Consider the following 27,811-nt stretch of genomic DNA (forward strand, 5'->3'; position numbering starts at 1 on the left):
AGAACACTTGTACATAGAGTATCTTATTTGTTCCTCTCAACTCTACGGTAACTGTTCATGGTCCCATTTTATGGATGGGGAGAACTGATTAAATTATGTGTGCAAGTGTAGTGAGTAAATTGTAGAGTAAGGACTGGTTTTGTCACTACCACAGTGATAACCAGGTCATCTCCAGGCACCGTCCTAAAAATATACTTTCTTTCATTTTCCCCTAAATGTACTGCATTAAACTTGTTTATACTTATGTTGATCGGAACTGTTTTGGGCAGCAGCAAGGCTCATGAGATCATCATGAAGACTTGACCTTTTAACACCCAGAAAACCAATCACATGGAGATTTCTCTGTATTCTACACCATCCATGTCATGTGGACAATGTTCAATAAGCCTAGCATCGACCTTGTGTCTGGACATTCCATCCAGAAAGAGGTCATTTATCCCAACTTTTTCTTCTTTTCCTCAACTTCCTTTACATTAAAATCCCACTCCCACACCTTAGTTCAAATGTACTTCAATATTTTAATAACTCAGTGGCATCCATGCCTTTCATCTCTCTGTACCCTTTCCTTCCTCCTGAGGGGCAGAATCCCTGAATGATCCTAGTAAGTTCTGAAAAGCCTTAGCAGGGTAGATAATGGGTAAAGATCATTGCATTTCAACTCCCTGATCCATTACACTCCTGCCTTTCACCAGCCTGCAGAGCCTTGTGTTTTTTTTCTAACAGAATAAATTAAATATGAAAGAGAAGGACTAATGTAATTCAAATAAACATGTTAATGACCCTATTTTTCCATTTGGTAACTGGACCGGATGTGGTGGAATGCCAGTTTTTTACTGAGCCTGTAATTTAAAACTTTCAACAAGGACACTTTTTTCCCCTTTTATTTCCATCCTCCACTCCCACCCCCTTTTATTCTTACAGACACTCCTTACTGTCCAATTAGTTTTGGAACATGAAAACCGTCCTCGTTGCTGCCTGAAGTCGCTGGGGACCTGGGGTGGTTTATCTCTGTGGGATGGCTTGGACGTCTCCGCTTTCACTGGCGATTTCCCTGCCAGAGCTCTGTGCTGTCCTGGGGTGCGCACGAGAAGGTGGCACATTTCACACAACTCCTCTCTGGCCCCGAACCCACATTTTGTGGAGTTTCGATGTTTTGCATGTACGTGCTTGCTGCTCTAGGCAGGACTTCAGCATCAGATTTGGAAATGGAAGAGCTTAGTGTGTTGTTAACCCTGTAAGTAGCCATCTGTTCCAGCGACGTTTTTTTCTAAGACTCAAAGCCATGTTCTGAGAGCTTGTTACCATCCAAAATGAACCCCAACCTGAATCAGTGCCCCCTGACGACTCCCTGGTTTAGTTCCTTCACTGGCCTCCTCTCAGCCTTTTGTCTCCCCTGCACCCCAAGAGTAGTCATGTTCCCTAGCACTCCCCACCCCTCCTCCAGAAAATGACTGCCCAAAACGAAGCCCTTTCTCTCCTCCAGACTTCTGATTTGCCACCTGTCTGCTGCCTTCACCCTTCGTTACCCATAGACCCTGACTTTTCTCCAAACTGTGTGTGCGTTTGATCCCTAGTTTCTCTCCCCCCCCCCGCCCCCAAAATATGATGTCTCTTTGACATTTTACCTGCTAGAACCAGCTCTCTTATTTCTTTTACTTTGGTCAGTTTCCAGCTTTTGAAGGAAAACTTTTTAATCTGAACACATTTTCGTTTTTTTCCTGCAATTTACATGGGAGGGAGGAATGGAGGAGAGAGGGGTGCTGGCCCTGTTACTTCCTGTTTGTTTTTGTTCTGGAAAATGCAGGCCGGCTGGCTGTGTCTCACAGGAGCTTGTCTTCAGCCATCGTGCTGATTCTGATATTTAACTTCTTAGTTTTTCTCTCGTTTCTCTCTAATTTTCTATTCTTCCTCCAGAAACTCCTAAACCCGTCATTAAATCTTTCTTCCTGAAATTTCTTATCTTAATAGTACCTCTGGATACTGTTCTGTCTGCATTAAGGCCAGGATTCAAATTAAGTAAACAATAAGGGGAGAGAAAAAAAAAAAGGAGAGAAGGGACAGAGGAAGCAGTAGGCGAAAGAAAAAAAAAGTAGGTTCAATTTTTAGAAATGGATTTTACTAATTCCAGTCCCTGTGTCCTCAGATCTACTGTTGAGCTATAGCCTCACCTGTCAGGTGGACTTGCCTTTTTCTGAAGACACATCTGTGGATGTTGGGTCTCTCTAAGAGTGATCTGAGAGAATCCCTCCAGAGTCTATTTTTCCAGCCACACAGATTCTGGTTAAGGTTGTACTTTCTCATCATAACCAAGATGGTTATTTCCCAGAACTAGTAGACATCTCTCTTTTCAGAGGGCTGCTCAATGAATCCCAGCATAGAGTCAACCCTATATAAAAGTCCTGTATTCTGTGTTTCGTTTTCATGTAATTTTACCCACCAAGGTCTCAAAACAACTAGATCCTCTTTTGGTAGATGACTCTAACTCCGTAACAGATAAAAATATAACTTTTTCATAAAACAGTTAAATAAGCTGATTCCTGAGAAGCACATTCCCATCTTCATGTCAGATGCCATTGCAATTTAGGACACAATATTTTCCCTATCCATATTTTAAAAAAAAAAAAAAAAAGGACTTTGTTTTCTTTTTCTTTTCCTTTGGTACTTAAGGTCAGAATTTAAAAAGCTAAATGAATTCCAGGCTTCAAACTCCCAGAATTATATTTCAGCTAGTCCAAGTCTAAAATGAGCTATATCAACAGTACAGTGCTAGTAACTGTGACCTTCATGGAGCACCGAACTAGCGTGAACCTGTGGCCTTTCTGAGCTATGGCCTTTGGTCTCCATCCCCATTCCTTCAGCAGCTTCTGCTTGTCCCTGCTCTAGTGCCTTCAGCCATGAGCATACCATTTAATCAGTGGTGTATGAAAATGGACCCGGTACAGTCAGCAACAGCTAGGCCAAAATCGATTGGCTATTTTTAAAAGGAAAGAAAGAGGACAGAAAATTGCTCTTTTAATCTAGGTAGATCAAATCGTGCCTGCTTGCTTTCCACCTGTAGCTAAGTGCAGGCAAGAGCCTTCAGATTGATGATAGTACTTCTTTGTGCTTCTTTATTCGTGCTTATCCACTTGGGGTGAAAGCGCCAGGGTATCTTCAGAACTGAGTTTTCACATTCACATTGAGAAAGCTTGTGCTCTTTTTCTCCTAGAAAAAAATTATCTTCCCTTTTGCCCCCTCTTAGAAGATCTGAATAAAAGCGGAATACATTCAACCTTTCCCACCTTTTTGTTTCTTCCCTGCCATGAAATCATATCTGACTGTGACATCACAGTGTGCTGCTCTGGGCAGCCTTGTGGGGTGTGAAGGTGAGGACAGTGATTGGGTTAAGGGAGCAAACCAGGAGGATGGGGCTGGGTGCTGCCCTCCCTGCCACTAGGCAGTCTCTGCTTTAGGTGGTAGAAGACACAGCCACCCACTTGGGAGGAGCTCTATTTCCCATGGATTTTTTTTTTTTTAAACTCTGGGGCGTCCTCTTTTTTTAATATATTACCAACCAATTAAATTAATTTTTTAAAAGAAAACTGTGCTTTGATTTTCAAACTGCAAGGGGGGATGGGGAGGTGGGAATGGGCTGGCAGGTTTGTTCTGTAGCATTGATTTGTAACCAACAAAGGAAATGTCTACTTATGAGACACAAATCAACACAACCAGACTGCGAAAGTGCAAACAGAGATGTGAGAAAATTATTCAATCGTAAGTCTTCTACGGAATTTCAAAACATGGAGTCTTTTGACTGTTCCAATACCAAAGAAAAAGTGGATCACTAGAAGGAAGGGAGACCATGACGACCAGTTCTAATTCTGTCAAGGTCTTTCTCCAGTGATGATGGAAAGCTCAGGCAAGGTTATAAGATTCCTAAAAGATTAGCAATGTTGTAAATGAATTTCAGAACTCGTCAACCATGTCCTCAGCTGCTGTTGTGGAGAACGGGTGGAAGACAGTTTATGCCCGAACTTCTGCTTTAGTCTGCATAACCTTGGCTGCTACAAAATTGACAGTTTCTTGCAAACTCTCTTGATCCAAAAATAATCTCTAACCAATAGTCCTAGCACTTACATAGAATTTTTATCATATAAGCACATTACAAAAATCAGCAAATAAGTCAAACAAGTAAAAATGTAACTCTAGGAAGCTCAAGATGTTTATTTTGTAAAACTTCACCAGTTGGGATAAACTGGGAAAAAGAGACCAATCTGAATTGGCTGAATGTATGAATCATGGAATATTTTAATGTGGTTTGAACTGGAATTTCAAAATGTTCACAGGTGGAGTTTCTTTTTTTTTTTTTTTTTTCTTTTGCGGTACGCGGGCCTCTCACTGTTGTGGCCTCTCCCGTTGTGGAGCACAGGCTCCGGACGCGCAGGCCGCTCCGCGGCATGTGGGATCTTCCCGGACCGGGGCACAAACCCGTGTCCCCTGCATCGGCAGGCGGACTCTCAACCACTGCGCCACCAGGGGAGCCTCACAGGTAGAGTTTCTTAAGCACTGATTTCAATAAATAAGAATTGTCAGTAGCGTTATCAGGTATGTGTATTTTTAAATATTTTAAGTTTTTGTTTTCCCCTCCTATATGTAAACATGGTTCTCCTTTCTCCCTCCCTCCCAACAATCTTAACACTATTAGTTTACTTAGAAGTCCCATTTTCAGAGATTAGAAAAAAGGTAAATTTCAACAAAATCCCCGTGTCAAATATCACAGATTTTGAATTACAGTGATTTCTCCTTTAGGGGAAAGGGGAGAAAGATGATCAGATGTTACTTTTCTGAATGCTTAAGTTAACATAAATAACTTTACAATTTTTTAGTGTTTTTCTAATATCCAGTAAGGCCAGAGTCCCATTCAAAATCTAGGAAAAAATGGGAAGTCCAGAGAGATTTTCTAACTTGGCTATATACTTTTGCTTCTATCCTTATGAAGTCAATTACCAAGACTATCCCACCTTATCCTAAAAAAATGTGCTATTTCTTTACTTCTCAGTGTTATCACGTTAGTTCCATTGCCTGCAGAAATCAAGGGAGTGAAATGGAATGGATCAGAGACCTATAAGTAAAGTGATCAAGAATGGATTTCTGGGCAACTCTTTGAAAATGAAAACCCTTGCAATAAAAGAGCATAAATGTCACACTCGGTGTTGTACAACTCGAAGTCTGATTTCTTGCAGTTAAGACTTCTGAATTACAACCCTGAACAAATACATAAATGAAGACCTTCAAACATCAAAATGAGCGTCCCAAAGTTTCCAACCGAACCCTTCCAGGCAATACCGTCTCCATAGCACTCACTTATCTAATTTTCCAATCCTAAGCAGAGTAGAAAATATACATAGCATAACAGGTTGGAAGGGGATGGGTCTTAAAAACTGGGACAGTGACACCAACCAGCTATGGCAGTGGATCATTAGACTGAGGCCATTAGACTGAGCAGAGAGAGATGAGGCTGATTCTCAAGAGAAAAAAAAAAGTGTATTTCTGAAAAATAGGAGCAATGGGTATTCACAAGGATAACCCTGTATTATAAGAAAAAATGTAAATGATAGCAGCCTACTCTGTTTAAGAAAACAGAGATATGTAAAATTTCTCTATTTAAAAAAAGTGTAAGATATATTTTATTGCTTAAAGAGGCAAGTTTATGTCATTAAAGAAATATATATGGAACATTTCATTCCCCAGTATAGCTCTTTTTGTTGTTCTTTTTTTAATTTGGAAAAAATTAGACATAGTTTTGTAGTGACATTAAAAATCAATCTAGGGCTTCCCCGGTGGCGCAGTGGTTGAGAGTCCGCCTGCCAATTCAGGGGACGCGGGTTCGTGCCCCGGTCCGGGAGGATCCCACATGCCGCGGAGCCTGCACGTCCGGAGCCTGTGCTCCGCAACGGGAGAGGCCACAACAGTGAGAGAGGCCCGCGTACCGCAAAAAAAGAAAAAAAAAAAATCAATCTAGCCAAAACTACTCAAGACAAATACCTTAGAAGGAAGGATATTTGTTCTTGAATATTTTTCTAGTCTAGATCTCTTAAAATAAAGATGTTCTCTGTCGCTGGTCTTAGTTGTATACTGTGTTTGTCATCTGGAGTAAGGCAGAGTCGCTCATATTTAGCTGGCTTACTTTGTAATGCATCATTATAAGTGACCAAAAGCATGGTACAGGAAGTTGTTTGTGTGTTTTTTCATTGCTTATGCAACTTCCAAGCAGAAAATGTTCTTGAGACCAGATGGTAAAGAACAGTCAATTGCAAGTTCTATTCTCCAGATGTATTGATGTTTCATGTCTTCTTGAAGCCAGTTCAAATACATTTGTAAATTCCACTCTTAACTTCTAGTAACCCTTTCTCTTCTGCTAGCCCCTATTTCAACTGACCAAGAATTGGGCTAGAATATTTGATTACAGGCTCTCTGCAGCCAGCTGTACCATGGAGTGGCAATGCCATGGCCACATAATTCAGCCAGGTAGAAGTTCATCACATGTGCTTTTGTGCATATCTGGTCACTGAGTGACAATGAGAGCTGTGTGTTTATATTTATGGTACCAAACCTCTGTTCAACTTGATCCTTTCCAAGAGTGCATTTTGTAAAGACAGTTAAAAAAAAAATTTGCCTGGTGTTTCTACTTGACGTGTAGGGTTTGGTTTTCCTTGTTTTTTTTTTTTTTTTTTTTAATCTACTCGGCAATTTGAGTTTGCTTGGAACACAGATGAGTTAAGAGAAAAAGCTGTTTAAAAAAAAAAGTCCCTAGTAAGTGAAAATGAAGATACTATATCTGAATGAATGTGAAAAGTTGTCCCCTTGTATATTTTTAAATCTTCCCAAACCATCCCCAGTTCTCAGCCAAATGCAACCTACCCAGATTGTCTTCAGGAAAGTAGCAATTCACAGAGCTTTGCAGTTACCCATATATCAAACTGCACTCTCTCTCCAGTCCCTGCTCACAGCTCCACCATTTTAGAATGTGGTGAGATATGCCAGAGCCCTACCATCTGTTTAATGGGCTAATTATGTTTACCACATGCCTACTTCACAGGAATACCATGGGTGAGGTTGCCAAACATCATACAAATATATATGTTTGTATATATAGATATAAAAATATACACATAAATAAAATCATATACATGTATAACAGCATCCAGCATTCCTTAGCTTCATTCTATCTTTTACTATCAGAATGTATCATGGCCCATCACTTAAGCCCAGCTAGGTGCTGGGAGAGTTCATCGTAATGCATGGTGTGGCCGTCAGACTGAGGGAGACTGGGGGGAGATGAAATTCAGATTTTATACACACACCTCTGTCTTTGCCTTATTAATCTGTGCCCCATTTTCCTTCTATTAAAATCTTGATATATTAGCTTCATAATTAGTGCAATCAAACTTCGTGATACTGTATATTGCGATATCCAGTGTCTTAACTCTTACTTTTAAGAAAGAATATCCTTTGCTTTATTAAAAAAAAAAAAAGTCAACTCTAAAAAAGTCCTTTCTGTACAAATTACAACTTTTCTTTACAAGGCTACCACTTTTAATTTTTGTACCACAGCTTCTATATTGGTCCTGTTCTTAAAGCTAGCATTTTTTTCCCCTTTTATGAGGACCCTGCAACTCTTTACAACCTTTTTCTCTGGTGTTCTCTGAGAACTTCTTAGATACGTGTTCTCAGTGACTCCAGTTATTACAAGGGATAATTATCGATTGCTAGGCATTAAAATTATCACTGGGTCCCAAGTTGGGTCAACCTAAGTTGCTTCTTGGAAATGGGGCTTGAGCTAGGTGGGTCTTGAAATATAGGGGGAATTTTGAGCAGTAAAGGGAGGCAAACAGAGGGCATCCTAGGTGAAGGGAGTCAAACCAGCAAAGGAACAGGACACAGATGGGAAAGAGCGAGTCATGAGTAAATGGAGTGCCTAGGCAGGATATGATATAAGCTCCAGGTACTGGATTTTCTTTGTGGCTCCTTTGTCTATATAAAGCTAGCTCGGCAAGCCCTGAACCTTCTTGGCTTCGAGGATGCAGAGTGGCCTGAGAAAGATTGGGAAAAATACCCACATCTGCACAACAGACTATAAACCCCATATGTAGCATTCTATATAATGAAAAAGAATAACAACATATGAAGCTATCATTGATATAACATTTTATTTAGTCTTTTCTAAGATACGGAGGTGTTATTTTTGTGACAAAACAATAAGTTTTTCATCTATGCGTTGGGTATATGAGTGGCCACTATACTAGTCTTTCTAGTACTTTTTTTTTAACATCTTTATTGGAGTATAATTGCTTTACAATGTTGTGTTAATTTCTGCTGTATAACAAACTGAATCATCTATATGCATACATATGTCCCCATATCCCCTCCCTCTTGCGTCTCCCTCCTACCCTCCCTATCCCACCCCTCTAGGTGTTCACAAAGCACTGAGCTGATCTCCCTGTGCTATGCGGCTGCTTCCCACTAGCTATCTATTTTACATTTGGTAGTGTATATATGTCCATGCCACTCTCTCACTTCATCCCAACTTACCCTTCCCCCTCCCCGTGTCCTCAAGTCCATTCTCTATGTCTGCTTCTTTATTCCTGTCCTGCCCTTAGATTCTTCAGAACCTTTTTTTTTTTAGATTCCATATATATGTGTTAGCATACCGTATTTGTTTTTCTCTTTCTGACTTACTTCACTCTGTATAACAGACTCTAGGTCCATCCACCTCGCTACAAATAACTCAATTTCGTTTCTTTTTATGGCAGGAGTATTTTTTAAAGCTTTTTTTCCCCTGAGTGTTAGAATGTTTTCTTATACTCCCTTAACTGAAGTAAATTATTCAAACAGAGCTGTTTTGTTTTATTTGTTTGTTTTTGTTTTTGCAGCTTTATGCTTACCAGGGATTTCATAAACAAGTTGGAAGAGAAAAAATAGCCGGGACATAAATATAGAAATAACCCAATCTGATAAGCTTGCATGAGCATGAGTGAGGGTCTGTGATGAGGATGAGAAGAATCTTTGTCAGTGACGGAATGATTGTGTTTTTAATGTTAGGCATGTAAGTCTGATTTGAGAAGAGACACGGATATGGAAAGAAAGAGAGTTATTCCACTATCATTTTATCGTGTACACAAGGAAAAATGACTTGAAAGTTTACTATGTGACTTCTAGAACCTAGAAACCTAAAACCCAATGCAAACCACATAGACACAGATGAAGGGAAAGCCACCTGTTTACCAAAACAGGAGGAAAGGGGAATTACTTTTTCTACTTTAAACTCATCAAATGCTACAACTGCAAAGAATCTTAAAGACCATCACATCCAACACTCCCATTTTAAATAGGTGAAAAGTGAGACTCAGGAGAAGTTTGATGATTTGTAATAAATATCTACAGCAGTTGACAAACATGGCTGGGGACCCACATCGTCTGATCTACAGGCAGATGCCTTCCAGCCCAACACTGTCATTTCTTCAGTTTCTCTGCAGTCGTTTTGGAGAACTCTAACTTTGTCTTATCCTACCAGCCTTGCTTTGTGTCTCTTGATTATCAACAAGCTTCTTAATTAATTGCTTTGAAGTTTATTTTAAAATAATAAATTGCTGGATTCTTAGAAACGGTTCTAAAAATTAAGATGGGTTCTCAGAAGTATTCTGAGTATTCTACAAATACAGAGAAGCTCACTAGATAAATATAGATGCCTCTTCATCAAAATCCTATCATTCCTATAAAAATGGCATGATCGTATTATTAGATCTTTCAAGGTTTCTAGAGTTCTAGACCTTTGTTGGAAAGCATAAATAGGTCAGACCAGATCTGCTTAGGTATCCCCTCTGAATTGTCCCTGGATGTTCCTAAACTGAGGTCCCTTTGTAAGGAAGTCCTTCCCACTGCCATTAGTATCACCAGCTCCTGCTCTCATCAGCATGGCCAGTTACTACATACTGATTGCCTATCAGGTTGAAAAAAGGCTGTACTTCATGTTTTACTGATATTTCATTCAGTGTTAGAAGAGAAAGAACATGGTGCGAGTCTGGCATAGCCCAGCTCCCTTCTGTGAATAGAGAGTCCGTCACTGACATTAGGCATTCAATAAATGCTTATTGAAAGGGGGAAAAAGCAGCCATCATGTTTCTTTTTCAAAAAAATCTCTGGGTCATTTGAAAATATTACCTCTGAGCTTCTGATACAATGTCTTGTGGTTTGTTGCACCACATATGGTTATTATGATCTACTTGTCAGCCACAATCCAGAAATACTCTTACTGTTGCAGCACAAAACAATATAATAATCCACTCTTACATTTTAAATGTGTCTGGCCCACCAAGTCCTAGCTCGAGTGCCAAACACACCGTTGGGAAGGAACTGGCTGACATAGTGCCCTGAAATACCAGGTGAGTGTAATCTCTTCACACATGCATGGAAGAGCCTGGCTTTTGAGACCACGAAAAGAAGAGGCAAATTATCTGCTCTTCCAGCAGCAGGAATCATTCAACAATAGTAGTCAGAGGGAAAAGTCTTTTGTGAAAGAAACTGTGGTGTCTCGTGGCTGTTTTTATTAAAACATTTAGTTCACCAGCATACCAACTCAAAGAGCAATTTAATTCACAAAGTGAATGAAATAAGAGTCTCGCCCCATCAGCTACATTCCACTGCTGTTATGTGGGGTGATTTAGTGGTCAAGATCCCTACTATTCTGCTTTTGGATACTTGTGAGGAAAATCTAGAACTCATTTCCTTCAGAAACCGTATCCACATGGCACGTAGCAAGTACTACTAGACAGCAGTAGTAGAGGCTTTGTTATCGACTTCTGCCAGGTTTGCAGGCTGGGATAACAGGACATTAGTCATTTTCCTTCCTCTTCCTCTCTCCTCTCTTCTTTTTCTTTTCTTTTTCTTTCTCTTCTTTCTTCCTTTTATTCAAAACTCTTTTGCTTATGGATGTAGGGAGTATTCCAAAAGGCAATAGGCAGAATAAATACTATTTTGAGGGCAACATAACCATTTTGACTTATAACTATATCCATATGCCTTTCTGCATTCCTAAACAGCTGAAGAGCATAGCCCAGGTGCCGGTCCTTAAAGTAGGTGTGTCCTAGGGCATTCTTTGATTTGAACTAGCCGAGTCCACTGTTTCATGTTATTGAACAGTCAAAACAGAGAAGGAAGTTTTCCATCTGTGGTCCTAGCCCAAATGAGTGACAGGATGTAGCCTCTCTCTGTAATTTTCCATGAAGTCCTCCCCTGGTCCAACTTCTATGATATCTAGAGCTACTGGGCTCCTGGGAATGCACACTCCAAAAACATAGCCTGCAGTGATTTTTCTTAGGATGGCCATGATGAGGCAGTGAGGAAATGGAGACATGCATGTTACAAATTTAGATTATTTTTTCCTCATACACTTTTTAACTTGCTATCTAGAGCCATTTTTTTCTCAGTCAAATGGGTGGTTTAAAGAAAAACTTACATTCATAATTTTTGAATCATTTTTTTCCAGCCTGTCCTTTTATTTTGCTTCTTGGTCATCACTTTAACGGGTGGTGGAGTGGGGATCATGTACAAAAGACCTCATCTTGTCTTACAAGGCAGAGATTATGCTCATGGGGGAAATACAGGTCTTCAGATACAAGGTTCTCCCTCCCAAAGAAAGTGGCTCAGATAACAGTACCCAACAAGGTATAGCCTGACAAGTGGGACATTGCAGCCATGTTTTCAGTGTTTTCACTCTCTGGAATATTATGCAATGACTGTAGCCAAGAACCTTTGAAATATCTCTATCTGGTCACACAAAAATGAGAGAAGAAAAAGTCCTTGGAAAATTAAACCTATCTGGTGCAAGCTAGTTGCAGATCTGGTGAAACTTCTACCTTCTTCCTCTCCCCTGCACACCCTCCCATCGCTGGAGATTGGGGGTTTTATACAGTAATAGGATGCTAGAGAAGGTGTCTATCTGGCGTGTTTGGATTCCTTGCTGTTTCGAATACTTTGAAGAAGAATGCTTGATTCCTGCAGTTTATAAAACTAGTTTAGTTAAACATGTTGGTCATCAGGCCCTGTGATGCATGATTATTCAATATGTTTTAAAATTGCCCCAAAAGTCAATCGTGCTGTCCCCTTTCTCCCTCTGCTGCCTGTCTCACTTTACTGTGAGGCACTGGAAGTAGTGTGTGCGTGTATGTCTGGGAGAAGACAGACTCCCTACCTGTAAATGGCTTGCTATTATTAGACTTGCAGTTACCAGGGGTTATATAAGACAATTGAAGCTCTGTTTTTTAACAGAGACATGATTCATGCTGCTTGTAGTAACAGTAACCACCTCCAAACGAGACAGAAACCAGACGCAGACAAAGGCTGGAGAAATCAATGCCGACTCAGTACAGCCACTCTGCTGATACCCTCTGCCTTTCAATCAGAGCACTTAGGTTATCAGGAGAGGAGGCTCCCGCTCTTTCTGGGTCTGTTCTATCTCCTGGGACTACCAGGCGAAATCATGTGGGCTGGAGCTGTGTACAAGAGAAAACTGGGCCTCGGGAGCAGGGATGTCTGACCTCCCTCCCCAGCTTCCTGTACATCACTCCCCAGGGTCTCCCCCGTGTCTCAGACACACCTGGAGGAACAGTGCTTGTTACCTGCACTGTGGCTCAGAATTCTCTGTGGCTTCTACTCAGCAAAGTTGGAACTCGAGTGTTTGGCTCGCCCATTCAAGTAACTTTGCTCCAGTGACACTGCAGCACGCTGGAAGGGGAGAGGATGGAGTGAGATTTGAGCTGCTGCCAGTGCTTTAGTACAGCTTCTCCTCAAACCTGAATGGAAGTGGACTGGCTGTGTTTGTAGACACACATGGGGCCCTTTCCTAATTCCTCCGGTAGCTGTTCTTTGAGACTACACTGATTCAATACTTCACAGAATGCAAAGCATTTCCACATACATCAGCTTATTTTAGCCTCACAACTTTGGGAGATAGGCCAAGTACATTATTAATCAATACCATTTTACAGGTGAGAGGTTTTATGGCTGGAAGGTAATTATGTCATTCATTGTTTCCTTGCTTATGATTTTATAAGACTCAGAAAAGTTAGTGACTTGACCATGATCACACAACTAGTACTTATCAGATCCAAGAAGACAAGGTAGGTAGTTCTTCTGATTCTCCATCTAGTACTCTGCTTCTCGGATTTGCTACAAAGCTTGTTGGCAGCCATGGCATTTTGGGGGATAAAAAAGGATTTTCTGCTGAAAACCATGGTTTTTAGATTTAAGCTCTTCTGCTCATTAGCTGGGCAACTTAAACCTCCCTCCCCCACCCCAGACTTCTCATCTGTGCAACTCGTGGTGGGGAGAACTCACTTTTAAAGAGTGGCCATGAAAGTACCACGTAAGCTCTGATGGGTCTAAATCAGTGCAAAGATTGCCGGTAGTATCCCCCCATCTCCACCACGTGTGACATCAGAAGAGAGATGCAGAGATCTCAAATTTCACCAAGAACATAAAAGTAAACTATTTTTACAACAAAAAGAAGAAATTAAGATACTTTACTGCAGAAACTGCCCATGGCTCTCAGAAAGCGACAGCCTTGACCCAGTGGCCTGTGACACATTCAAAAGTCAGGCTACCCTTCATTTTTACTCTCAAGTGTGTAAATTGTTCAGAAAGCAACTCTAAACAGGGACATGACAGAAAATTAGCTAAACCATTTAGCTTCACCCACCCAATAATCTCCCACAATAAAAATTCCAGTTTTAAAAATGCGTATTATTGATTACTAATAATAATAAATAATACATTGTTATGAATTTTAACTAAGGACCAACACAGAATTTTCTATTATAGCATTTTTACCACGATCCTACTATTTTCATACATTATATAATACAATATATACCTATTTTGAAGTAAGCCTAAGTAAACATTTTAACTTATAGTTTTCAATTAAATCTTTGGTTTGTATACCACTTTTTATCCAGGAAGATAGCAAAATACTTCACAAGCTATACTTTAATGAAATTCATTTTCTCCTCTACCAAAATGTGAAAATCACATGTTGCTGCAGTTTTAAGAAAGAAAGCTGTACTCTGTTTCTCTCATAATCAAACTCCCTGACTGGCCATCAAGAGACCAAATGTTTAGTCCTAGCCTCACTACAAACTCACTGTTAGAGAATCCATTAAGTCCTAACTTCAGAATACACTTTATCTGAAAAACTCAAAGTCCCTTAATATCTGGTTATTGCACACTCGCCTAAGACTTAAAATCTTCTCAGTGGTCTATGTAGTATGGCAGAAATAGAGCTTTACAGGAATGATGGAATTCATTGTTTGGGGGTAACATGTTGTGCTAGCGGCAGCTGAGCTGTCTTAACTTCGTCAATGCAACGTGTCTCCAGATTGACCCAAAGAGATAGAGGCTGGAAGATGCCTGGAAGGCAGGAGCACGTTCAGTCCTTTGACGTCCTGCAGGTGGTTGCTACCCTGCAGAATGGCATATTCTGTGTCCCAGGTGTGGTGATAAGCAGTGGATCCTCGCACAAGACCGACTTCCTTGTGCAGGAAAAGAGGCTTTCCTTTATCATCCAGGTACACGATTTAATGATCATGAATGATGATTTCCTCACTGGTAAAGAGGCATTTGTTCCACTGGTTCCTTTCATGGGTCCTCTGATGGTCCTAGATTCTTTTAGTCTTCTCTCCATTTGGAGTCAACTAATGCAAAGTCTCATCTTCACCTAAGAACAGAGCTGCCTTTGCTCTTCTAGATCTAGCCTTCATCTCCCCAAAGCATACATGTTACCATTTGTGGAGGTGATGATGGTAATAATGGATGGTGTTTCTTCCCCACAAGGCGGTGGTACATTCACCTGGGCCTTTAGCATATTAAACTGACCCCATAGCTACAGAAATCAAGTTTTGACCTAACATGCCCCAGTGTTAACTATTTCTGTTCACGGCCTCTAATAACATGATTATAACCCCCTAGTATTGCACAAAGGGCCACCCTAGGTGCTGGAGTTTTTATAATGTGTAAACCAAGGTCTATGTCCTAGAGAATTTACATTCTTACCAGTGATAGAGGACACAGGGGTTAAACTACAACCATTTATCTAAGTGTTAAATGAGTAGCAGAGGTCAGCATGGGCTGAGACAGTTTTCATAACAGATACATGATTGATACAGGCCTTGAAAGAAAGGAAAGGCCTAGATAACAAAAAGGTCATAGAAGCCTTCCAAGCAGCCAAAATGGTATGTTCAGAGTCTCAGAGATACGAACGTGCTTAGTCTTTCTGACATTCTGTAAGTTAACCAGTTTAGACCAAATGGAGTATTGACGGAAAGGAAATCTGAGAGGGCTTATTTGATACAGATTCAGTGGTAGACTAACATACCCAAGCTAAAGAGTTTAGAGCCAGGGAAAATCCATTAAAGCATCTTCTCTAAGCATATTCTGAAGTTAATAAATGTGCCGGTAGAAAGATGGGGGAGTGGGGGATGGTTCTGTAATCCAGTAAGTTTGGACAATGCTGGGGTCTTCAACACCTTTAATATCCTTATGGGCATTATGAGTTTGTAAGAGAGACGTATAGTATTCTGTGTTTCCTGTATTTGTTTGACAAACTTTTTTTGAGGTTCATCTTGAGGTTCTAGTGTTCTATAAAACTCACTTTGAGATATACCAGCTGTAAAGATTTTGAAGGGCAAGAGTAGATGACAGGGAAAAACACTATACTGTTATGATTAATTTAGTGCTGTTATGAAGTACTAACAGTACTACTATTTTTTTCTGTCTTCAAGTACAGAAAAAAAAAAAAAAAAAAGATATCCCTGATGGAACCAAAGGGAAGGATAGAGACCAGAAATAGAGAGGATAAACTCCAAGATAGGAGGAGAATGTAGAAAAAGGTAAAGATATATCTTGAGGAAACAAAATGATAAAACGTCAGAGATATTGGAGAAGGAGATGAGAGCCAGTCAGTGAGCTTACCTCACTGGATGCTCTAGATCCTCTTACTAATGTAGGAGGCAAGGTCATCAACTGAAAAAGAGAATGAAGAATGAGACTTGATAAAGTAAAACGTATGAAGAAAAACTACTGTAGGCTTGTACTCAGAAACAACACTGAGCAAGGAGTACGGGTATACAGATGGCATGCGTGTGCAGGGTTTCGTACTGAGAGTGGGAGGGAATGGTGAGTGGTGATATGGATTCATAACTGAATAACATAAGAAGAGGCCCTGTACATAGAAGGCCAGGGGAGCAAGGAAATCTGGCGAGTTGTTGAGAATAGTGCTGAAATGGTTGATCACGGGGTAAGGTCAGACTCGACAAACAGCCGGTGAAGCCAGCAGGAGCCTACTAATGGACCAGGTGAAAAGAGTAGGTTCCTTAGGCATTAAGGAAGGGGAATTCTCAAGCTGGGGTTAGAACACTTGAGGTCAAATGTGAGGCCTCAGAAGAGTAATTTGGAATGAGAACGAGGGCTAAGAAATAGCTGAAAAAGATGATGATAAAGGTCTGTCGAAAAGGTAATGGGTTTTAGGTTGACATATTAATGAAAGTAGGGAGGGAGAACCTAAATCAAGCATAGAAGGTTTTGGAAAAGTTTAAAAAAAGATTGAAGAAGGCATTAGTGGACCATGATGGAGAATCTAATACCATAAGCCTATGAGGAGGACCTCAAATAAACCGCAGTGAAATGAAGGCAGGAGATCAGTTGTTTAGTGATCACAGCTTGGTGTAGGTTAAGCCCCAAAGCATTGTGGTTAAAACCTGGCCCTAGAGCCCTGCTTTGTTACCCTCTAGGTTCGTGATCTATGGCAAAAAAAAACCTTCACCTTTCCTAAACGTCAGCTTCCTCATCTATAAAATCAGAATATAATTCCCATCTCTGAAGAGTGAGTGTAAGAGATAAAGTTAAATAATGTACAAAAAGTGCCAAGCACAAGACTTGCTGCACAGTAAGCATTTAATAGGGGTAGCCACATTACTATGGAGGTGATGAAAGCAGGAAGAGGGAAGTGACTTTCATTTTGGAGACAGTGACAATGTGTTCTTCTGGCTAATGCCATTTTGATGTTTCTCCATTTAGCCACAAATGTAATGATTAGTCCAGAAAACATACTCAGTGCGAGGGGCAAAGTATAGATAACTCTGATATAACACCAAATAACATGCTGCACCCTAAATTGTTCTCATGTTGGAATCCTCATTACGGAGGTTAAAGTGACCTTATGACCAGGTCCTGCGGCAGCCTTCTTGGACCGGAAGATTCCAGTATCAAATGACTTACAGAAGGGGTTTCCATCACCAGGTATTCATTAAAACCAGAAAAAGTATCATCATATGTATAAACACCTATATATGTGTATATATGCGTATGTATGTGTGTATGTATATATCTATATCTATATATCTATCTCTCACCTGGTCCCAAAGATCTTTTATTTTAAAAACAAAAATCAACTGTACCTGACAACACTAAGGCTCCTGGGATGTGCAACTCTTATTAACAGAGTTTATTAATTGTCAAAGAGGAATCAAGATCCCTGTAGAGAAAATTAACATAGATTTAAAGGGACAAACAGTGAGTGGGACCTTCTATTGGCAGGGCTATCCCAGAGGTCCTCAGGCCACCAGAGGTACTTCTTCTGGACATGGGTATTAACTAGTGATTAATTAAGGAGCTAAAATTTTTTAAAGTAAAACATTTCTTGTAGCATCAAAAAGCTGAAGATGGGGTTCCTGATTAGTTTTGCTGGCCATGATTGGCGCCTTATTCATTAAATGGTTTTCTCATCAGTTTCCAGGGAGGTGGGTTTGGTAATATAGACTTGGGAATTTGTTTCAGGTAATTAGTTAAAAAGTTAAAAGTCAAACAGATTTCTTTAACAGGTTTAGTGGTTTAACAGGTTGATGAGCTACTTAATTCCCACATCTTTCTTCTCAGGGGACTATTAGAGTTTTAAAGGACTTTTAAAATCATAAAATTCACCTCCTTTTACAGATGAAAAAGCTGAGCCACCTAGTGGTTAAATGACTCATCCAAGGTCATGCAGCTAGTTCTATGATTTTGCTCTTTCTTTCCTTACTCTTACTTCTTTTTAACGCTCTCCTTTTCTCTTTCACCAACATTCTCTGCAGTCACAACCATCTCTCTGTTGATTAGTTCTTGCATTTATCCTTGCTTTATGAAATTTCCTGTGCCTCAAATTATGAGCTAGTGGGTCTTTGCCAATTAGTAACCCCTCACCACTAATTCATCACTACATTTGGGGTGAAAAAGGAGGGAAGTGAACAATTTTAAATTTACTGTGATCTTTGAGACAGCTTTCTCTACACCTGGGAATCACTGTTAGACAATTAAGGTTAGTAAAGCTCATTGAATTTCTCAGAGGAAAGGTGTTATTTGAATTATTACCAGATACTATTGTTAAAAATAACAATAATGCAAAAAAATAGGAACTTCATATGTTAGAGACATTACCATTTTAATTTCCAGTTGTGGGATCCAGAAATGATTTTTTTTCACGATGTGCTCTGTGCCAGAAACTCCTTGAATTATGTCTAATGCCTGATGACCTGACAAACTGGCCCAATCAGAAGTCAGGCATGCCATGTGAGCTGTTAGCCAAGTTTTTCAGCTTGAACTGCTCCTTTGAAAACAACCCTCAGTAGGAAGGCGAGTGTCAGACATAGGACTTGTGGTACCAGATCAGTGTCATCAGCATCACCTGGGAGCTTGTTAGAACTGTAGACTCACAGACTCCATCCCCAGGCACGCTGAATCAGAAATCTTGGGTGATTCATTTGTTCATTAGAGTTTGAGAAAACAAGTACGAGGCATCCTCATCTTCAAATAGAAAGAAGCTAGGAAGGAGTTATACTTATTGATAGTTTCTGAAAGAGTTCCTTCACCTGAGATCTGTACTCCCAGTTCTTTCAGTAACTCTGAACCATTATGGAAATAACATAAACCTGTTTCTTGTGCTGAACTCACAGTGGGAACTAGAAATGTGTCCATACTGTGTTGGAGCAGTTGTTGTGTAGTAAAAAAAAAGCACAGATTTAGAGTCAGAAAAATCTGGGTTTGAATTCTGGCCTCACTACCCACAGCTTTCTAATCTTGGAGTGGTTTATTAAGCACTCTGAGTCTCACTTTTCCACATCTGTAAAATGGGTATACTAACACCTACAGCACAACATTGCTGTGAGGATTAAATAAGAATGAACTTACACATAAAAATTCCTCATGCAGTCCCTAACAACATTTAGACATCTAACAAATTATTGTTACTATTATCTTTTTTGTAAGCCTTTGTCAGAGAAGCCCCATCTGTCATTTTAGAATGATTTGGTGTGATTTCCAAAGGGGAATGGCCATACTGAAATGAGATCTCCACAGAAAGTTCCTCGCAGCAATCTGTGGCAGTGTGTTACATAACAGCTCTGCTCTCTAAGGGCTTCCGAGACAGATCTGCAGAGCTGTCAACAATACAGCAGTCTGGAATGGAAATGACCCACTGTCTCTTCTGCCTCTGGCACCATTCAGAACCTTGCCAGCTGGGCTCCCAGGGCAGAGTCTTTATTACAGTGATGATGTAAGTGGCAGAGAGAATAGCTGGATTTCCAGATTCTGGGAAAAATGTATGACCCCAGCAGCCTTTTACCTTTTGATTTAAAAACTGAGTACGCTGGATATGGACGCCATTGAACAAGGATAAATATGAAACCTCTTCAAGTCATTTTCACTGAGTCTTTTTTAGAGTATAACTACTCTTTAAGTAATGAAATATGACACACCATGCAATAGTTCTAATTAAAAACCCTCGGGTGTGTGCTAAGGCAAGAGGGAAATAAGAAGGATAGAGGTGACAATTTGCCCAAAAGTGAAAGGAAAATCATAGCAAGAGGATGTGAAGCTGAGAAAGAGGAGTGTGATTAAAGGACAGAAAGATTATGTCTCTATTTAATTATAAAATGCACAATTTAAATCGAATGTTAGACCTACTTAAAATGTACTTATGTAATTACACAATGGGTGTGTATGCTTCCAGGTGATTTTTCACTGCAATGTACTAGACATATCGACCAGTGATTTCCTTTATCGTTTTAATGTAGTTGCCAAGGGAAGAAAAGAGAAGGAAGCTCTGTCTGGTGAAGGGTTGATAACTGTCCAGCCATGTGATGGTTTAGTAAGAACTATGAGGAACTCTTGGGCTTCCCTGGTGGCGCAGTGGTTGAGAGTCCTCCTGCCGATGCAGGGGACACGGGTTCGAGCCCTGGTCTGGGAAGATCCCACATGCCGTGGAGCAACTAGGCCTGTGAGCCACAACTACTGAGCCTGCGCGTCTGGAGCCTGTGCTCCGCAACGGGAGAGGCCACAACAGTGAGAGGCCCGTGCACCGCGATGAAGAGTGGCCCCCGCTTGCCGTAACTGGAGAAATCCCTCGCACAGAAGCGAAGACCCAACACAGCCAAAAATAAATAAATAAATAAAAATTAAAAATGAATATCTGCTTATATAAAAAAAAAGAACTATGAGGAACTCTTGAGCCCAATTTGCTGTCTACGTGGGTGTTACTATTTAATGGATCTCTCAATGCATAGCATGGCTCCACCATACTGGCCAAAGAATATAATGACCAGTACCCCGTTTCTCCTCTGGTGAGTAACAGTGAGTAAGGTGCTCACCTGGGGGAGACAGGTGAAGTCTTGTAGGGCCAGGGGCTAGCATTTAAGAGCTGAGCTTTTCTGGACAAGTAAAATCTACTGAGATCCCCTGGAAAAGTCTGTTTTCCTCACCTAGGTAAACACTGTTATCCCCACAACGTGTTTTGTTGGGCTTTACATCTTCAGGAGAAATAAAATGATTCTGTTTGAGAATGAGGCTAGAGAGGAGATTAAACAATTAATATTTCATCTACCACAAGAGAAGAACAAGGGACGAAAATTAGAACAGACCTGGGAGCAGTCATCTATCCTTTTCTACGAGTAGATTGGTGATATAATGAAAGGAAAATAAGTAAAAATTTAAACAAGCCTATAGGATGAATACTGGGCAAAGAGGGGTGGAAAAAGATTTATTGGTGTGGCATAATAGCAAGATTGCCAATAGCCTATGTTTCTATAAGATGAATTTAACCATAGACTTACCACAGCATGTTCTCACCAAGAACTTCAGCTGAACCCACTGCTTTTCCAAAGCATGAGAAATTTCTTCATTCTGCTTTTTCACCCTGAGTTGAATCACCCCAGTGGTATTTGCAGTATTGTCACAATTGTTTCTTCTGGTAATGCTAAAAAGTTTGCTTCCTTGTTCTTTAAACCCACCCTCATTTTTTAAACATCAGTTAACTATAAAAGGACATTTATTAGTTTGATTTATTGAAGTGAATAAGTGAAACAAAGTTTTTCTTTCTGTGGAAGCCAGTGTATCCTTGCAGGCTATGCACCCAACCCCTCACTCTCTTTGGTCTGGTCACTGCTGATGGTCTGCTGGGTCTATTGGTGCCAAGCAACACTGGTAGATATTCAGAGATTAGTGACCTTTTCTATCAATTGTCGTTGCTCAGCTGCTAGTAAGGATGTGGCCTTGAGCAAGTCAGTTCCCTTGATGTCCTCATCTGAAAAAAGAGGGGTTGCAGTAGATGAGCTTTAAGGTCTTTCCAGTTCAATCTCAGCTTCCATGACTCTAAGCAAGCATCTTTATTGCTTTTATTTTCTTTAATAAACTTTTTATTTTAGAACCTTTTTAACTTTTTACTTTATATTGGAGTATACTTTATTAACAATGTTGTGAAAGTTTCGGGTGTACAGGAAAGTGATTCAGTTATACATATACATGTATCTATTCTTTTTCAAATTCTTTTCCCATTTAAGTTGTTACATAACGTTGAGCAGAGTTCCCTGTGCTGTACAGCAGGTCCTTGTTGGTTATCTGTTTTAAATATAGCAGTGTGTACATGTCAATCCCAAACTCCCTAACTAACCCTCCCTCCCCACCCTTCTCCCGTGGTAACCATAAGTTAGTTCTCTAAGTCTATTTTGTAAATAAGTTTATTTGTATCATTTCTTTTTAGATTCCACATACAAGCAATATCATACATTTCTCTTTCTCTGTCTGACTTACTTCACTCAGTATGACAATCTCTAGGTCCATCCGTGTTGCTGCAAATGACATTATTTCATTCCTTTTAATGGCTGAGTAGTATTCCATTGTATATATGTACCACATCTTCTTTATCCATTCCTCTGTTGATGGATATTTAGGTGGCTTCCACGTCTTGGCTATTGTAAACAGTGCTGCAATGAACTGTATCCTTTTGGACCATGTTTTTCTCTGGATATATGCCCAGGAGTGGGATTGCTAGATCATATGGTAGCTCTATTTTTAGTTTTTTAAGGAACCTCCATACTGTTCTCTATAGTGGCTGTACCAATTTACATTCCCACCAACAGTGTAGGAGGGTTCCCTTTGCTCCACACCCTCTCCAGAATTTATTGTTTGTGGATTTTTTGATGATAGTCATTTTGACTGGTGCGAGGTGATATCTCATTGTAGTTTTGATTTGCATTTCTCTAATAATTAGTAATGTTGAACATCTTTTCAGGTGCCTCTGGTCTATCTGTATGTCTCCTTTGGAGAAATGTCTGTTTAGGTCTTCTGCCCATTTTTTGATTGGGTTGTTTGTTTTGATGATATTAAGCCTCATGAGCTGTTTGTAAATTTGGGGGACTAATCCCTTGTCAGTCACATCATTTGCAAATATTTTCTCCCAATCTGCGGGTTGTGTTTTCATTTTGTTTATGGAAAGACCTTAAAGCTCATCCACCCCAACCCCTCATTTTACAGGGGGATTTCCTTTGCTGTGCAAAAGCTTTTGAGTTTAATTAGGTCCCATTTGTTTATTTTTGTTTTTATTTCCGTTACTCTGGGAGATGGATCAAAAAAAATTATTGCTGTGATTTATGTCAGAGAATGTTCTGCCTATGTTTTCCTCTAAGAGTTTTATAGTATCTGGTCTCACATTTAGGTCTTTAATCCATTTTGAGCTTATTTTTGTGTATGTTATTAAAGAATGTTCTAATTTCACTTTTTTACATGTAGCTGTCCAGTTTTCCCAGCACCATTTATTGAAGAGACTATCTTTCCCCTATTGTACAGTCTTGCCTCCTTTATCATAGATTAATTGACCATAGGCATGTGGGTTTATTTCTGGGCTTTCTGTCCTGTTCTATTGACCTATATTTCTATTTTTATACCATTACCATACTGTTTTGATGACTATAGCTTTGTAGTATAGTCTGAAGTCAGGGAGCCTGATTCCTCCAGCTCCATTTTTCTTTCTCAAAATTGCTTTGGCTATTTGGAGTCTGAATCAGCAGACATCAGCTAAGCACTAACCTGTGTTCAAGGCATTGCGCACTATGGGTACAAAGTAAAAATGGCCTCTGCCTTCAAGAAGCTTGGCAGGGGGAGACAAATTACACAAATAATTATTAGAGTCCATAGAACGTGGGAAGGGAGTGGTGCAAAAAGTGCTTAAGGATTTGAGAAGGGCACTTTCCTTTGGAAAATGTCTCATAAGCGAGGTGGTGTTTGGATGACCCCTAAAGAAGCTCTATGTAGACATTGGGAAAGGGGAGGAAAGACCATGACCATGGTGGGAACAAGTGGGACTTCTGCAGTGTAGAATGCACTGTAGAAAAAAAGAGTAAGAAATTAGATTGGGGCTATATTGTAGGAGCCTAGAATGCCAAGCTGAGAAGTTTGCATTTAATCCAGTAAGCAAAGAGCAAAGGAGTAATGTGTTTAGAATGGTACTTTAGAACAGTAAATGTAGTGTTGTTGTGAAGGATGGACTAGAGGTAAAGAGGATCTGAGGGAAGGGAAGCCGGTTAGGAGGCACTCACAGAAGTCTAGGCAACAGGTGATAAAAGGATCAATAGGTGTTGGGATAAAAAGTGAGTATTGATTCACAGCCTGAGTAAAAACCACAGGAGGTGGCAGCTGATTGGATATGGGAAATGAAAGAAAAGGAGGAACTAAAGAAGACTCCTCGATTGTAGTCACAAGTAACTGGACAAAGATGGTACCAGTAGCAGGAAATGGGAAGGCTGGAGAAGCAACATATTTTGAGGGAAGGGCAATGAATTCTGCTGGAAACTTTCTGAACTAGAAGTGCCTGTGCAGTGTATGATGGAGATGTGAGCTTCTCAGAGTTAGAGGCCCCATCTTATTCATCTTTTCTAGGTGCCTAATAGAGTCTATGTAAACAATGAATGAATGAACAAACAAGCAAATGAATCAATGAACCGACAACCGGCAGTTATTTAGAATGCAGGTCTAGAGCTCTGTAGACAAGCGAGAACTAAAGATAGCCATGTGGGTGTTCTCTATGGAGAAGTGACTGTTGAGGCCATGGAGGGTGGCTGTGTAGGCAAAGCTTGAGGAGAGAGAGAATCTTGAGGCCTGTCTGCATTTAGGAAACAGGAGAGAGAAGGCAGGCCAGTGGAAGAGGCAGAAGAGAACTGAGAGCGGGAAGTCAGGATGATGCAGCGTCCCAATGAGAAGGGAGGAGAGTTTCCAGAATAAAGTGGTAATCAGGGCGCCGTGTGGCCAAAGGGGAAAGTCCTGGGAAAAGACCTCTGGGCCTGAGGCTCTGAGACAGACAAGGGTCCATTCTGTAGCCCCTGAGGCTGAACTCCTCGGGGTTAGAGGATATGGCAGAAAACAGAGGCTGTAGTGAAGGGTGGAGAGAAGGCAAGAGCTCAGAAACATGGCTGGGTCAGTGGGCGTTTTTAAGATAGGCAAGAATCTCAGAGCAGCAACGAGAGAGAGATTGCGGTGGAATGAACACTGGAAGAAGAGTCCGCTGTGGCCAGGCTTCCCCTACCCTCACCCTCCACCTCAACTCCAACTCAGGATCACAATGTCAGCTCCACACTGGCCGGTGCTGTTAACAGCTTCACACCAGGCAGGCAGTCAGGTGGAAACACTGAAAACGGGGCCTGGACAACGCCCTCTCCCTCTCCCTCCCCTGACCCACTGTTCTCTGGTGCAAAGTGCAGGACCCGACTCTCAACCAAGTCCCACGGTTCTGGCTCTATAGCATGAGCGATCAGCATCACCTCTTCATTTAACAGCCTTATCTTTGTTTGTTCCTTGTCTGATCCAGATGCAGCCGCTCTCTGCTCCCTGCCCCAATGAACATCTGCACTAGGCCCAAGCCTTGGAGTGATTTACCTGAAGAGTGACACCATTTATTTGAAAACTACTGTGAGTACATTATGCCTCCAATGAAAGGCTTCTTAGTTCACTTTGTTTAATTTTTTTAAAAAACTCACACAATTGTAAGAGCAGATGACATTTTAGATGGCTTCATCTCTTGGGTGCAGCCAGGTGACCAGACTCAGTCCTGAAGTGCCTGCATTGGTTCTCCGCTTCCAGCCTGCAGTGCGCACCCTGGGTAGCATCGCGCCTGCCTCGCGGGGTGGCTGTGCTGAGCTGCATCTGAGCGCACCTTGTGGGGACCGGTGCTGCTCTGCTTGGTCATCTGCGCCTCTGCCTGAAGCGGTGGCAGCTCCAGCCCTATCTGTTTGCTTCTCATCACCCTTCTTTGCCATTCTGTTGAATCTCACTGCAGCTTGTCATTTCATGCCACGCTGGACACATCCGAGAGCCAGCTTTCCGTGCCTGTGTCCACCTGTGATGTAGCTGCATCTCTGTGTCCCGTGCTGTGGTCTGCTTGTTATTCAAGGGGGCCGACACCCACCCTTGCAGCTGCGGGCTTCTTCGGCCACATCTCAAACCATTGTGCCCAGGTCAGCTCTGCCCTCTGGATGCGTAGCTCTGAGTACTTGATTTAGTTCCCTCCACGTCAGACATTTACGTAGGAGAAGTACAACCCTTGCAAGTCAAGTTGCAGAAATAAGTTGGAGGAGGAGCTATGATGCCTACAGAAAAATACTGATGAAAGAGTGACATCGAGTATTCATTGATCATTGCTAGAAGTAACAGATGAATATATGCTCTCTTTTACTAGAAAAGCCAGAAATTTAAATTACTTAGAGGCTATGCATGCAAAATAATTATACATTTTAGAACAAAAACTCATTCTGGTTGTTATATTTACACATTTTCCTATATGGTGTGAGGAAGGTAACGGGATGGTGTTTTATGGACATTTCTGTTACTGGAAAACGCCAAACCTGGGAGACTAACATCCCAATCAGGCTTCAGGTAGGATTTTCACATTCATATTTTCTACGTCTTTAACTATTCTGGCATAAATCAAACCCAAAGGGATGAAGTCAGAGTTTTGTGTTGTTTTATTTTGCATTGCATTTTACCTTTAATGCTGTCAGTCACCTGAATTGTAATTGGTGGTGACGGATATGAAGGCAATAGGCAGGCCTGCCTGTCCAGGTTGGAGGTGGGAACCATTAGGCTGATCTACAGTACCAATGCGCTCGAGGGACTGGGGACTAAAGACATGACAAAAGGTCAAAAATAGAGTGTCCTCATTCCATACCCATGCAAGGAACTTGCTTGTGGAATCACCTTCATTCGTCCTTAAGTTCAAGCGAAAGAATGCGTTAGAAATCCCCACATCTGGAGAGTTTTCTGAGTTTTTCTTCATCACAGAGTAACTATTGCCGGTGCAGGTATCACAGGCACACCGGGATGCAGCCTGGTTCCAAAGTTTCAGCCTGGTTTATCCTTTGGGAGGGAAGAGAGTCTTTGCCACTCCTACCTTCCTGTACTGCAGAGAACCCATAACCAGACCTAGAAATCAGGAGCTAAGATTTCCTAAAAATCTCTGGGAAGCCCACAAGGGAGCCGGGCTGTTTGTGCCATTGGACATATTTCCCCTATGCAGAATTCCAGTGCCTGCATTCACGTTTTGCAGGTCCTAGAGAATGGACAAATTGAGTTCTAATCCTTGCAGCCTTTGCTTTTCAGAAACCCAGCTTCCTCATATGTAAAAGAGAAATAATAAAACTTACAGAGACTTGATAGGTGCAAGCTTCATTCAGTAAGGTGAATATGGTATAAAAATGTGGACTAATTACAAACGTATCCCTCCCTATGGATTCACAATACCTGGGTGAAGTCTCAAGGCCTGGAGGTGGGTAAGGAGAGAGTGAGTGTTAGATTTTAAAGCCTACCCACTCCCACACCACCTGCACGACTGGGCTCGGCAACCTGCCTACTTACCTGGATTGTTGCAATGACTAAATGAGATAATGTATATGTATCGTCTGGCACAGCAGACATGAGTATACTTACTCAGCCAACTAAAATTTACCGGGCATTTACTATGTGCCAGGCACTGTTCTAGGCACTAGGGGTGTGGCACCGAACAGAACAAACCAAAAATCCTTGCTCTCACATAGCTTATGTTCAGTTTTCTTCCCCCATAAATTACAAATAGACAAAACAGGTAAATGGACACTAAGAGAGAACTGATTTCATTTGATTTGCTGTGTCTTTCCTTCCAGAAAGTATAATTGAGAAGAAAAGGGTAAAGGAAATGGAGAGGGGGAAAATAGGTATGCTTATTCATCTCCCCCTCACCCCTGACACACACACACAAAACCCCAGAACATTCTCTGCCCTGATGCATGGCCCAGGAGACCGACCTCTCCGGACCACGTTACCTAGGCTGCCTTCTCCTCTGGCTTCCCTTTGAATTTAGGCAACAGAACGCATCAGCAAGAGACATGAGAGTGGGAGGAGAGTGGGGTCAGGGTATTATGAGTCCAGCCCCTTCCCTACTCCAGTTCTGACT

The 27,811-nt window shown here is 41.0% G+C and overlaps 1 protein-coding gene across 14 annotated transcripts in view; it reads left to right on the forward strand.

The window, feature by feature from the left end:
• ZBTB20 (zinc finger and BTB domain containing 20) overlaps positions 1-27,811 on the forward strand; it is an 821,511-nt gene that overhangs the window by 723,722 nt on the left and 69,978 nt on the right. For all 14 annotated transcript variants that reach the window (XM_049709898.1, XM_049709909.1, XM_049709901.1 and 11 more), the window contains one exon: positions 25,196-25,296. The gene's annotated coding sequence lies outside the window, so the exon portion shown is untranslated. The remainder of the gene's footprint in view (positions 1-25,195; positions 25,297-27,811) is intronic.

This window comes from Orcinus orca, chromosome 5 (assembly GCF_937001465.1).
Source record: "Orcinus orca chromosome 5, mOrcOrc1.1, whole genome shotgun sequence".
In the NCBI taxonomy this organism is placed as follows: domain Eukaryota; kingdom Metazoa; phylum Chordata; class Mammalia; order Artiodactyla; family Delphinidae; genus Orcinus; species Orcinus orca.